This window comes from Artibeus jamaicensis, unplaced genomic scaffold, assembly GCF_021234435.1.
Source record: "Artibeus jamaicensis isolate MK-2021 breed Jamaican fruit bat unplaced genomic scaffold, CSHL_Jam_final contig_466, whole genome shotgun sequence".
Lineage (NCBI taxonomy): Eukaryota > Metazoa > Chordata > Mammalia > Chiroptera > Phyllostomidae > Artibeus > Artibeus jamaicensis.
This window is the reverse complement of record NW_026521844.1, coordinates 16,059,238-16,072,608: the sequence shown is the minus strand read 5'-3', so window position 1 is coordinate 16,072,608 and position 13,371 is coordinate 16,059,238. Positions and strand designations below refer to the sequence as shown.

Below are 13,371 nucleotides of genomic sequence, written 5' to 3'. Positions count from 1 at the left end.
ACTTAATGTCACATAGGGAGAATGAAAATGAAAGTTGTTTAAAGATGATCTAGAGTCCAGACAGAAAAAAAGCAAAGGAAGGGAAGCAGGAGAGGGTGTGAAGGTATATAAAATTGAGAGTTCCTCTGTGAGACATGGAGAAGAAAATGCTTATCTTCCTAATTCCACAAACTCATGTCTGGAAGGGCAACTTTGCTGCTGAGCAATGGGCTAATGATGCAGATGGTCACAGTCGAACTAGGTGTATACAGTGTCATGTCCATTTGCATGGTGCTGTTTTCAGTTATTCAATCAGGGAGGGGAATAGAGGATGATTGCCATGTTTATACTATATTAAATAAACATAGTGCATTAAATAAATTGGCTTGAGATTTTGTTTCATAATACATTCATGGCTTATCTTTCTGCACCGAATGAAGGAAGATAACAAAGGTGTTTACTCCCTTTGAATAAATGTAAAAAGGGAGATCGTGAAAGTGAAAGGTGGATTAGAACATCACACTGGGCCCAGAGTGTCCTTGTTTAATGCAGCAGTAGTTGTTTAGAGGTGGGAGGTGGTAATAGATGGCAGGGGGGGGGGGGGGGGACTAGTGGGGGAGGTGCCTGGCAACCAAGGCTACAACTCACAGAGTATCTCAGGATACTCTGTACCTTACAGGAGGCTAATCTCTTCACTGGGAAAGAGATATGTTCACTACTGACACCAATCTGATATCTTATGAAAGTCCTCCCAGACTGAACCACACATTGGAAACCGCTCCTCACTCAGAGCCAGGAAGGAGCAACTCACATTCCCACTAGTCCAGAGCCCTCATTAACTTGGGATGTAGGATGTCACAAGCTACCCATATAAAAAGGGATTAAAAGAAAGATATGAAGATGAAAAGTACTCTCTAATATCCATATGGATGGATTTTGATTCAGATACAGACATCCTGAACAAATTCTAGCACCATGATCTCCCCTAAATGTCTTTGTTCTGACTCACACAGGCCCTGGACTTTACCTTTATAAGAATCACCCTTCACCTAAACATATGCCAGTCAAATATTTCATTAAAAATATGAACTAATTTATGAAGTGGAATTTATTACCTAAGTGTTTCATTAAGTAGCTAAATCTCACAAATCTTGTTTATCTGTAAAATGAGATCAATGAACTCACGCAATATCTAAATTTTTTTCTTGTTACTTAAAAAATAAAAAGTAAAAAAAAACAACAACAGACAATTATATGGCTATACCTTAATGGTCCATTAATTTTTTCACAGTTTTTATTTTTCTTTTAATTAAATTTATTGGTGTGATTTTTATTAATAAGATTATATAAATTTTGGAAGAGTTCTGGCCAAGATGGAGGCGTGGGTAGAAACCCTTCACTTCCTCTCACAACCAGAATGAGGATAACAACCAATCTAAAGTCAATAAACAACCAGAAGCACTAGAAAATCAAACTAACCAAGGAATTAAAGAAAAAAATCAACCAGAACAACAAGACCAGTAAGGCAGACCCTGCAGGGTACTAACTTAAAAACAGCAGGGAGACAGCTGAGGCGGGGCAGGGAGCTGCTGGGGGCGGGGCGGGGGACTGACTTAAGGGGGAAACTGAAACTCAGAGCTGACTGTGGGCTACAGCTGGGGTTGCCATGGTGGGAAATTCTTCCAGTCTGACTCAAGAGTGTTGGAAAGGGTGCTAGAAATGAGCAGGCAAGCTGCATTGCTCACTCTCCTGGCCCCTTCCCCACAGGCAGCACAGCAGAGAAGGTTGCCCTGCCTGGATGAATATCTAAGGCCCTGCCCCTTACAACTTATCAGGTGTGCCAAGAAAATGAAATATGGCCCAAATGAAAGAACAGAGCAAAACCTCAGATGTAAGCGATGAGGACACTGCCAACCTAACTGATGGAGAACTTAAAGCCCTGGTAATCACAATGCTCACAGAACTGATTGAGCTTGGTCAAAAAATGAAAGATACCCAAAATGAAATAAAGAAAAATATTCAGGGAACCAACAGTAATAAGAAGGAAACCAGGATTCCAAGCAACGATTTGGAACAAAAGGAAGAAATAAACATCCAACTGGATCAGAACAAAGGAAGAATCCAAAAAACTGAAGAGAGGCTGAGGACTCTCTGGGACAACCTGAAATGTTCCAATATCCAAATTATAGGGGTACCAGAAGGAGAAGAGCAACCGCAAGAAATTGAAAACTTATTTGAACAAATAATGAAGGAAAACTTCCCCAGTCTGGCGAAGGAAATAAACTTCCAGGAAGTCCAGGAAGCCCAGAGAGTCCCAAAGAAGTTGGACCAAAAGAAAAACACACCAAGGCACATCCAAGATTAAAGACAAAGAGAAAATCCCAAGAGCAGCAAGAGAAAAGGGGACAGTTACCTACAAAGAAGTTCCCATAAGCCTATGAGCTGATTTCTCAAAAGAGACCTTACAGTCAAGAAGGGGCTGGAAAGAAGTATTTGAAGTCATGAAAAGTAAGGACCTACATCCAATATTACTCTATTCAGCAAGTTATCATTTAGAATGGAAAGGCAGTTAAAGTGCTTCCCAGATAAAGTCAAGTTAAAGGAGTTTATCATCACCAAACCCTTACTATATGAAACGTTAAAGGGACTTATTTAACAAAAAAAGAAGATCAAAACTGTGAACAATAAAATGATAACAAACTCATAACTATCAATAAATGAACCTAAAAGAAGAGAAAACAAAAACAAAAACTAAGCAAACAGCCAGAATAGGAACAGAATGAGAGAAATGGACATTACAGAGGGAGTTTAGAGGGGAGGGGGAAGGGAGGAATCATAGGGAAAGGTTTAGGGAAGAAGAAGCATAATTAGTAGGCATGAATAGATGGGGAAAGATAAAAAATGGTATAGGAAACAGAGGACTCAAAGAACTTATAGGTACAACCCACGGACATGAACTAAGGGGGGAAATGCTGGACGGTTGGGGGCAAGAGGAATGCTGGAGGGTAGAGGGGGGATAAAGGCAGAAAAATTGGGAAAACTGTAATAGCATAATCAATAAAAATACTTTTAAAAGATTATATAAGTTTCAAGTGTACATTTCTATAGTACATGAACTTCATATTGCACTGTGTGCCTGCCACCCAAAGTGAAATCATCTTTTGTCACCATATATTTTAAGCCCTTTACCCTTTACTGTATTCTCTTACCTCCCTTCCCTGTAATAACCACCATACTGTGGGGTATGTGTAGGGGTTTTTTGTTGGTTTGTTTTTCTTGTTTTATATCCCATATATGAGTGAAATCATATGGATCTTAACTTCTTCTGACTTATTTCACTTAGCATGATATGCTCAAGGTCCATCGATGTTGTTGCAAATGGCAATATTTCATCTTTACTTATGGCTGAGTGGTATTCAATTGTATATATGTACCACATCTTTATCCAATCATTTATTGAAGGGCATTTTGGTTGTCTCCATGTTTTGGCCACTGTGAATAATGCTGCAATGAACATAGGGGTGTATATTTCTTTGAGAATAAATGTTTTCAAGTAGGTACCCAGAAGAGGGTTGCTGGGTCAGATGGTGACTCTACCCTTAATGTTCTGAGGAACCAGCATACTATTTTCCATAGTAGTTGCACCAGTTTACATTCCCACCAGCAGTGAATGAGGGTTCCTTTTTCTCCACAGCCTCCTCAACACTTGTTACTACCTGTCTTGGGACATGGTAATTCTAGTAAGTGTGAAGTGGTATCTCATTGTAATTTTGATTTGCATTTATTTATTTATTTATTTATTTATTTTTTAATTTAATTTATTTATCTTTAGAGGGGAAGGGAAGGAGAGAGCGAGAGAAACATCAATGTATGGTTGCCTTTCATGCACCCCCTGCTGGGAATTGGCCTGCAGGGAACTGGCCTGCAACCCAGGAATGTGCCCTGACTGGGAATCGAACTGCGATTGTCTGGTTCGCAGGCCCACGCTCAATCCACTGAGCTACACCAGCCAGGGCAGATTTGCATTTATTTAATAGCTAGTCCAGTTGAGCATCTTTTCATATATCCACTGGCCCTTTGTATGTCTTTTTGGGAGAAGTGTTTATTTAAGTCCTCTGTCAATTTTTAAGTTGAATTAGGTGTTTTTTGTGTGTGTAGTTGTATGACTTCTTTATATATTTTAGACATTAGGCCCTGGTCAGAGCTTTTGTTTGCAAATATATTCTCCCATTAGGTTGGTTGACTTGTTGTTGTGTTGATGGTTTCTTTTTCTGTGCGGAAGCTTTTTTGTTTGATATAGTCCCATTAATTTATTTTTGCCTTTACTTTTTGCCCTTGGAGTCAAAGGCACATAATCTTTAAAACCAAGACTCATGCTTTTAGTTCCTATATTTTCTATGTAACTTATTTTTCCAGATCTTATATTTAGGCCTTTGATCCATTTAGAATTAACTTTTGTAAATGGGGGCAACATGTATCTAGTTTCATTCTTTTGTATGTGGCTTTCCAATTTTCCCAGCATCATTCATTAAAGAGTCTTTCTTTTATCCATTGTATACTTTTGCTTCTTTGTCAAAACTTATTTGTCCTTATGTATGTGGGTATTTTTCTGGGCTCTCAATTTTGTTTCATTGTTTTATGTATTTTTTCTGCCAATACCAACCTGTTTTGATTATTGTGGCTTTGTAGTATAATTGGAGTCTGAGAGTATGATACCTCTGGTTTTGTCCTTTTTATCAGGATTGCTTTGACTATTCAGGGTCTTTTTGGTTCCATATGAATGTGGTAAGTTTTTTTTGTTATTGTTCTATTTCTTTAAAAAATGCCATTGAGATTTTGATAGGGATTGCATTAATTCTGTTTATTGCTCTGGTTGATACAGACGTTTTGACTATGTTTATTTTTCCAATTCATAAACACAGAATATCTTTCCATTTTGTTGTGTCTTTTTAAATCTCTTTAATGATTTAAAGCTCTGAGTTTTCAGTATATAGGTCCTCCTCATTTTTTGCTAAGTTTATTCCTAGGTATTTTTTTAAATATTCTTTTCTGAAATTTTATTGTTAGTATATAGGAATACAGTGGTTTTTTGTAAATCGATGTTGTATCCTGCAACTTTACCACTTGTTTTTTGTTCTAATAGTTTTTTTGGTGGAGTCTTTATGGTTTTCTATGCATAGAATTGAGTCATCTGCAAAAAATGATACTTTTACTTCTTAATTCCCAAATTGGATGACTTTTATTTCTTCCTCTTGTCTGATTACTCTAGCTAGGATACCCAGTAATACGGTGAATGAGAGTGGTGAATGGATATCCTTGTCTTGCTCCTGATATTAGAGGAAAGTCTTTCAGGTTTTCACCATTGAGTATGATATGCTGAATATTTGTCATATATGGCCTATATTATGTTGAGATACTTTCCTTCTATACCAATTCTATTGAGTGTTTTTATCACAGATGGATGTTTTACCTTATTAAATGCTCTTTCTGCATCTATTGGTAAGATCATATGATTTTATCCTTTGTTTTGCTCATGCAGTATACTACATTGATCAGTTTGCATATGTTGAAACTTCCTTGTGCCACTGGGATGAACCCTATTCGGTTGTGGTATATGAGGTCTGTCTGGAAAAAGTCCAGCCATTGTTAATATAATGAGAATGATTCATGTGACATCGATGTAACCTGGCAGACAAGGAGAGCACTACAATGCACATGCATGAACAATGACAACTTCATTGTATTTGTCAGTGGTGGCAGTAGATACCATTGAGTGAGCATGTGTACTGTGTGGCTGTAGCATTCAAAATGACTGAGCGAGTAGAGCAGCAAATCTGCATCAGATTTTGAGTTAAGCATTCCATATTATTAAGTTTCCACAGCCCTCCATGGAAACTATTTGGAAGATTCAGGCCTCAGCTACAGGAAACTGGTGTTTGTCAGCTTCATCACCACAACATGCCCCCTCATGCATCACATCTCCTGCAGAGTTTTATGGTGAAACATCCAATCACCCAGGTGACTCAGCCCCCGACAACCCAGATTTAGCACGCTGAAACTTCTGGCTTTTCCTAAAACTAAAATCACCTTTGAAAGGGAAGAGATTTCAGGCTGTTTATGAAATTCAGGAAAATATGACAGGGCAGCTGATGGTAATTGGGAAAATTATGTGTGGTCCGAAGATGCCTGCTTTGAAGGGGAGTGAGGTGTCACTGTTTTATGTACAATGTTTCTTGTATCTTCTTTAATAAATGTCTCTATTTTTCATATTATATGGCTGGATGCCTTCTGGACAGACCTCGTATTTTTTTTTAATGTATTGTATTTTGTTGAGGACTTTTTCATCTGTATTCATCAGAGATATTGGTCTGTAATTTTCTTTTCTAGGGTTATCCTTGCCTGATTTTGGTATTAGGGTTATGTTGGCCTCATAAAATATTTTAGGAAGCATCGCCTCTTCTTCAGTTTTTTTGAAGACTTTGAGAAGGATAGGTATCGAATCTTATGTGAAGGTTTGGTCGAATTCACTAGTCAAGAAATCTCTGGTCCTGGATTTTTGTTTTTTTGAGGTTTTTGATGGTTGTTACAAGTCCTTCACAGTTGATCAGTCTATATAGATTTTCCAATTCTTTATGACTTAGTCTAAGAATGTTATGTATTTCTAGGAACTTAGGTGTGTCTTCTAGGTTATTGAATTTTCTGGCATATAGCCTTTCGTAGTACTCTAGTATGACCCTTCATATATATATATGTGATGTCTGAGGTAACTTCTCTTTCATTTATGATTTTGTTTATATAAGTTTTTTCCCTTCATAGTGAGTCTAACTAGGTGTTTATCAATTTCATTAATCTTTTCAAAGAACCAACTCCTTGTTGTATTAATTTTTTGTTTGCCTTTTTGTTCTGTGTTTCATTCATTTCTGCTCTAATATTTATTTTTGTTTGGCTGATTTGGGCTGCTTTTGTTCTCTTTCTAGTTTTTTTTTTTTAAGATATAATGTTATGTTGTTTATTTTGGGATTTTTTTTTTTGGTTTTTTGAGATAGGCCTGCAATGATGTACACTTCCCTTTTATCACTGCATCCCAGAAGTTCTGATATGTCATATTGTTGTACTCATTTGTCTCTACATATATTTTGATCTTACCTTTTATTTCTTTTCTGACTCAGTTATGCTTTTAGTGTCATGTTGTTTAATCTCCACATATTTTTGTAGCCTTTTATTTCCTTTTTGCAATTGATTTCCAATTTCAGAGCAACATTGTGAATATGCTTGGTAAGATTCCAGACTTCTTAAATATGTTGAGGCTAGTTTTGTGACCCAACATATGATCTATCCTTGAGAATTTTCCATGTGCACCTGAGAAGCATGTATAATCTGATGTTCTGGGATGAAAGGCTCTGTAAATGTCAATTCTGTCTTTTTGGTCTAATATGTCATTTAAGGCCAATATTTCTATTTTCTGTCTGGATGATCTACCTAGAGTTATTATGGATTGTTAAGATCCCATACTGTGATTGTGTTTTAGTCAGTTTTTCCTTTTAGTTTTGTTTGTTTTTCTGTTTATATTTTGGTGCTCTCTGATTGGATGCATATATAGAAAGAAGTGTTATTGCTGTAGTGGCCCTTTCATCATAAAATGTCTACCTTGTCTCTTGTTACCTTTGTTTTCCTGAAATTTACTTTTTCAGATATTGATATGGCTACATGTACTTTTCTGTTTATGCCATTTGCTTGGAGAATCATTTTGCACCCTTCGCTGAGTCTATATTTGGCTTTGCAAATTTGATGTGTCTCCTGAAAGCAACATCTGGTTGGGTTTTGTGTTTTGACCCAATCTGCTACTCTGTGCCTTTTTATTGCCTAATTCAATACATTTACAGTTTATAATGAGGATAGTTATTGATGCATGAAGATTTCCTGTAGCCATTTTATCTTTTGTTTTCTGGTAGCTCTGTGCCTCCATTGATGTTACCCTTTGTGTTTCCATTTGTTATTTTTGTTTGGTGGTATTCCATACTTCCTTCCATTTCCTTTTTTTTTGTATATGTATTATGTGCTTCAGCTTTGGAATTCTTTGTTGTGTTTACCATTAGGTTTATGTAAAAGAAAGTTTCATACATACAGCAATTCTTTTTATTTTGAATTTATCTAATCTCCACCCTTTTGCAAAATCCTTCTTTATGTTTTTGTCATCTGAAATTATCCCTACCTACACTGTGAGTTTGTTGGTGATCTTACTCACAGTTTTTTGATCTTTTGTTCTTTGTTTCAAGTAGAATAACTTCCCTAAGTATTTCCTGCAATAGAGGTCTTCCGGTGGAAAGTTTTCTCAGCTTCTGTGTATCTTGAGGAGTCTTTATTTTTCTTCCATATTTAGAGAATAACTTTGCTGGATTTGTTATCCTTGGCTGATAATTTCTCTCAGTAGTTTAAATATTTGTTTCCACTCTTCTAGTTTGTAGGGTTTCTGTTGAGAAGCCTGATGATAATTTTTTTAAAGATTTTATTTATTTATTTTTAGATACAGGAGAAGGAAAGTAGAAAGAGAGACAGACATGTGCCGTGACTGGGAATTGAACCAGCAACCTTTTGGTTCACAGGCCTGTGATCAATCCACTGAGCTACACCAGCCAGGGCCAAGTCTGATGATAATTTAATGGCCTTTACTTTACACATTACTTTCTTCGTTTCCCCGGGTATTTTAAAAATTCTTTCGTCATTAATTTCTGACAGTTTTAATAATACGTGCCTTGGAGAAGGCTTTTTTGGATTGAAGTAATTGTTCTGTTTGCTTCTTGGATCTGAGAATCTAGCTCTTTCCACAGAGTAGGGGAATTGTCGTCAACTTTCAGTCTGAATAGGCTTTCCATTGTTTTCTCCATTTCTTCTTCTAATGTTGCTCTTTCTGAGGGAGTCAGTTCTCATAGAGTTCTTTCCTTTTTTTTTTAATGCCTAAGTGTGTCTCTTTTTCTCTCTGCATTACTTCTAGACTTCTATCTTTGGTATCACCAACTCTTTCTTCCATATGGTCAGCTCTATTTTCTATGCTGGGTAGTTTATTCTTTACTTCTTTTCTCCTCTACAATTCCTTATATATTTTATAATTATTTAATGTTGGTAAAATATGACAGCTTTTGTAATAGTTCATTTTTGTTGTAGTTTTTCCATGACCTATTATCTACCCCATACCCTTTTCCACCTCTAGCCCCCCATACCCCTTTCCTTTACAGAGTTCTTTATCTCTAGAATTTCTATTTGGTTCTTTTTTTAAAGTTTCAATCTCCTTGGTAAAGTATTTGGTTTTTTAAATTTTGTTTCTAAGTTTGTTAAATTGCCCATCTGAGTTTTCTTGTATCTCACTGAGTTTTTTTCAGAACCACAATCTCGAATTCTGTCATTTAAATGCCATCTTTCCATGTATTTAAGTTTATTTTCAGGAGATGTTGTATTGTCTTTACTCTCAATTATACTGTATTCTTTATACCATTACAGTTGTTTCCAAATTTCCCTCTTTGTCCCCTTCCACACGGCAAACCTCCTATTCCCTCAGGCAATCTGAATACTGTTGTCCATGTCAATGGGTCCTGTACACGTGTTCTTTGGCTAGTTATTTCTTATCCCGTAGTTTACATCCACATGACTATTCTGTGACTACTAATTTAAGAGTCATGTACTCCTTAATCCCTTCACCTTTTTCACCCATCTTCATGACCCTCTCCCATCTGACTACCATCAAAATATTCTCTGTATCTATGATTCTGTTTTTTTTCAAAGTACATTTTATTGATTATGCTATTACAGTTGTACCAATTTTTTACTCCCCTTTATCCCCCCTGTGCCCTGCACCCACTCTACCCTCCAGCGTTCCTCCACCTATCTATTTTATGCCTACCAATTATGTTTCTTATTCCCTGTACCTTTTCTCCCATTCACCCCTTTCCCCTACCCACTGATAATCCTACCTGTGATATCCACTTCTGTGATATTGTTTTTGTTCTAGTTGTTTGCTTAGTCTTTGATTCTGTTTTTTTAGGTTCAGTTGTTGGTAGTTATGAGTTTGTTGTCATTTTACTGTTCAGAGTTTTTTATTTGCTTCTATTTCTTAAATAAGTCCCTTTGACATTTCATATAGTAAGGGCTTGGTAATGATTAACTTCTTTAACTTTACCTTATTTGGGAAGCACTTTATCTGTCCTTCCATTCTAAATGATAACTTTGCTGAATAATCTTGGATGTAGGTCCTTCTCTTTCATGACTTTGAATACTTCTTTCCAGCTCCTTCTTACCTGTAAGGTTTCTTTTGAGAAATCATTTGATAATCCTATAGACACTCCTTTGTAGGTAACTTTCTCCTTTTCTCTTTCTGCTTTCAAGAATCTCTCCTTATCATTAATTTGGCATAACTAAATTATGATATGCATTGGTGTGTTCCCCCTTTGGCACAATTTCTTTGGGAGTCTCTGGGCTCTCTGGACTTCCTGGAAGTATATAACCATCACTAGACTGGGGGAGTTTTCCTACATTATTTGTTCAAATAACTTTTCCATTTCTTGCTCTTTCTCTTCTCCTTCTGGCACCCCTATGATTGAGATATTGGAGTGCTTAAAGTTGTCGCATAGATTTCTAAACTTTTCTTCCTTTTTTTTGAATCCTTGTTTCTTTATTTTGTTCTGGATGGATGTTCATTTCTTTCTTTTGTTCCAAGTCATTGATTTGAGTCCTGGCTGCCTTCCTTTCACTGTTGGTTCCCTGTATTTTTTATTTATCTCACTTTGCATAGCTTTCATTTCTTTCTTCATTTTGTGACTGAGCTAATCAATTCTGTGAGAATCCTGGTTACTAGTATTTTGAACTCTACATCAGATAGGTTGTCAATCTTTTCATTGCTTAGCTCTTTTTCTGGGGTTTTGATCTGTTCTTTCATTTGGACCATATTTCTTTTTCTTGGAACACCTATTATGTTGTAAGAGGAAGAGCTTTAGGTATTTGCCAGGGAGTGGCAATCCTCTTTGCTGTGTAGTGTCACTGTCTGTGGGGGAGAGGTCAGAGAGGGAACAATGTCACTCACTCATTGTGCTCTAGCTCTACTTTCCAACAAACTCCCCTGTGAGACTGGGCGTTTCTCCCGCCACTGCAACCCCCACAGTATTTTACAACTAGAACTTTAGAGTCTCTGGTTTCCCAGTTAATCAGCCCTGCCTCACCTGCACAGTCTACCACCTTGCTGCAGGTCTTCTCTGCCTGGCTGCCTGTCTCCCCCACTCCTACCAGCCTGGATGAATGTTTCTTTAACTCTTTGGTTGCTGGAGTTCAATGCAGTTTGATTTTATGGCAGTACTGGTTCTTCATTGTTTTTAAATTTGTTGTTATCCTTCTTTTGGTTATGTGAGGAAGTGAAGCATTTCTACTTATATCACCTTCATGGCTGGAACTCATATGATTTTGTTTTTGTTCTGCTTTTTTATTTTATTTTTTATTCAATTGTTGATAGATATGTATTTATTGCCATTTTATTTTCTTATTATAAAACAATTTTTAACTTTTCATATAATACTACTTTGGTGATGATGAACTCCTTTAGCTTTTTCTTCTCTGGGAAGCTCTTTATTTGTCCTTTGATTCTAAATGATAGCTTTGTTGGATATAACACTCTTGGCAGTAGCTTCCACTTTTTATGACTTTGAATATTTCTTGCCAAACCCTTCTAGCCTGCAAAGATTTTTTGAGAAATCAGTTGATAGTCTTATGGGAGCTCCCTTGTAGGTAACTAACTACTTTTCTCTTGCTGCTTTTAAGATATTTTTTTGTATTTAAACTTTGGCATTTTAATTATGAGGTATCTCGGAGTAGCCCTCTTTGGGTCCATCTTGTTTAGGACTTTCTGTGCTTTCTGAGTATGTATGTTTATTTTCTTTACCAAGTTAGGGAAGTTATCTTTCAGTTTTTTAAAATGGGCTCTCTATTTTCTTGTCTCTGTCTTCTTCTGGCACCTCTGTGATGAGAATGTTGACATTCTTGAAGTTATCCCCAAGGTTCCTTACATCATCCTCATTTTTTAATTATTTTTTCTCCTTGCTGTTTTGATTACTTGTTTTTTTTCTTCCTTATGTACAAATTGTTAATTTGATTCATGGCTTATTTCACTCTACTGTTGATTCCCTGTAAATTGTTCTTTATTTTAATTTGCGTATCCTTTGTTTCTGACCAGATTTTTAAAATTTTGTTGAAGTACTCACTAAGTTCCTTGAGCATCCTCATAACCAGTGTTTTGAATTCTGCATGTGATAGAGCACTTACTCCACTTTGCTTAGTTCTTTTTCTGGAGTTTTTAACCTGTTCTTTCATTTTGGCCATGTTTCTTTGTCTTCTCATTTTGGCAGCCTCCTTGTGTTTGTTTTCATGTATTAGGTAGAGCTACTATGTCTTCCAGACTTGATAACATGACTTAATGTGGTAGGTGTCCAGTAGGGTCCAGTAACCCGGCCTCTCCTATTTTCCAAGCTGGGTACTCAAGGTGCACCCAGTGTATAGGCTGTGTATGCCCTCTTGGTGTAGTTGAGTCTTGACTGTTAGTATGTTCAAGGTCATCCAATGCCTCTGTTCTGTCTGGGGTCACAAAGTACTAGCGACAAAGTTATTTGCACATGGCTGCTACTTGTGCTGGGCTGGAGGTACCCAGGAGAGGCCAAGTTGTGAAACAAGGCTGGCTTTCTAGTGCCAGGCCTGGGGGAATTTAGTGAGAGGTATAGGGCACACTGAATTCAGATGCTGCTTGTTTGAGACAGCTTAGGAAAATTTGAAACATGGGCCAAGATAAGCCACCCATATGGAAAAGCCACTGGAAACAGCTTGTGTGGGTCTGAAAATTGGGTGAAGCAGGGTCTCAGCGAATAACCAGGTGGGGCAAATGATGTGAGCCAGGTTGATGGAATAATATGGTGCCCATCTGCCTGCCAGCTCTGTGGCTCTGTGGAGGGTAGGGTCAGAAAAGAAACAATGGTTTCTGCCAGCACTTCTCCCTGGAAGAAAGCTGCCCTCCAGCTCTCACCCTAAGGCTGGACAATTTAGTTCCTCCCTGTAATTCTCTGATGCCCTGGAGTTCAGAGGTAGTGAGTGAGTCAGAGTAAGTTGTGTATGAGCCTGTTAAGAGGAACTGCCTGGTACTCTAGCACTTTGTCTTCCACAGCCTCAGTCTGCACTGGTTTTTATACCCAGAAGTTATGGAGACTTATCTTCCAGGCACTGGAACCCTGGGCCAGGGGTCCTTGCTCCCAAGATATCACTCCTGATTTTTATCTGCCACACATGAATGTGGGACCAGCCTGTTCCATGTTTCCACCCCTCCTACCAGTCTCAATGTGTTTTCTTCTTTAATGTAGTTTTAGGACT

General features: G+C 37.4%; 1 protein-coding gene across 1 annotated transcript in view; it reads right to left on the bottom strand.

Annotated features, from left to right (window-relative positions):
* Positions 1-13,371, bottom strand: part of LOC119046981 (phospholipid scramblase 1-like) — a gene marked incomplete at its 3' end in the record, with an annotated part of 41,850 nt that overhangs the window by 14,280 nt on the left and 14,199 nt on the right. The window lies entirely within an intron of this gene.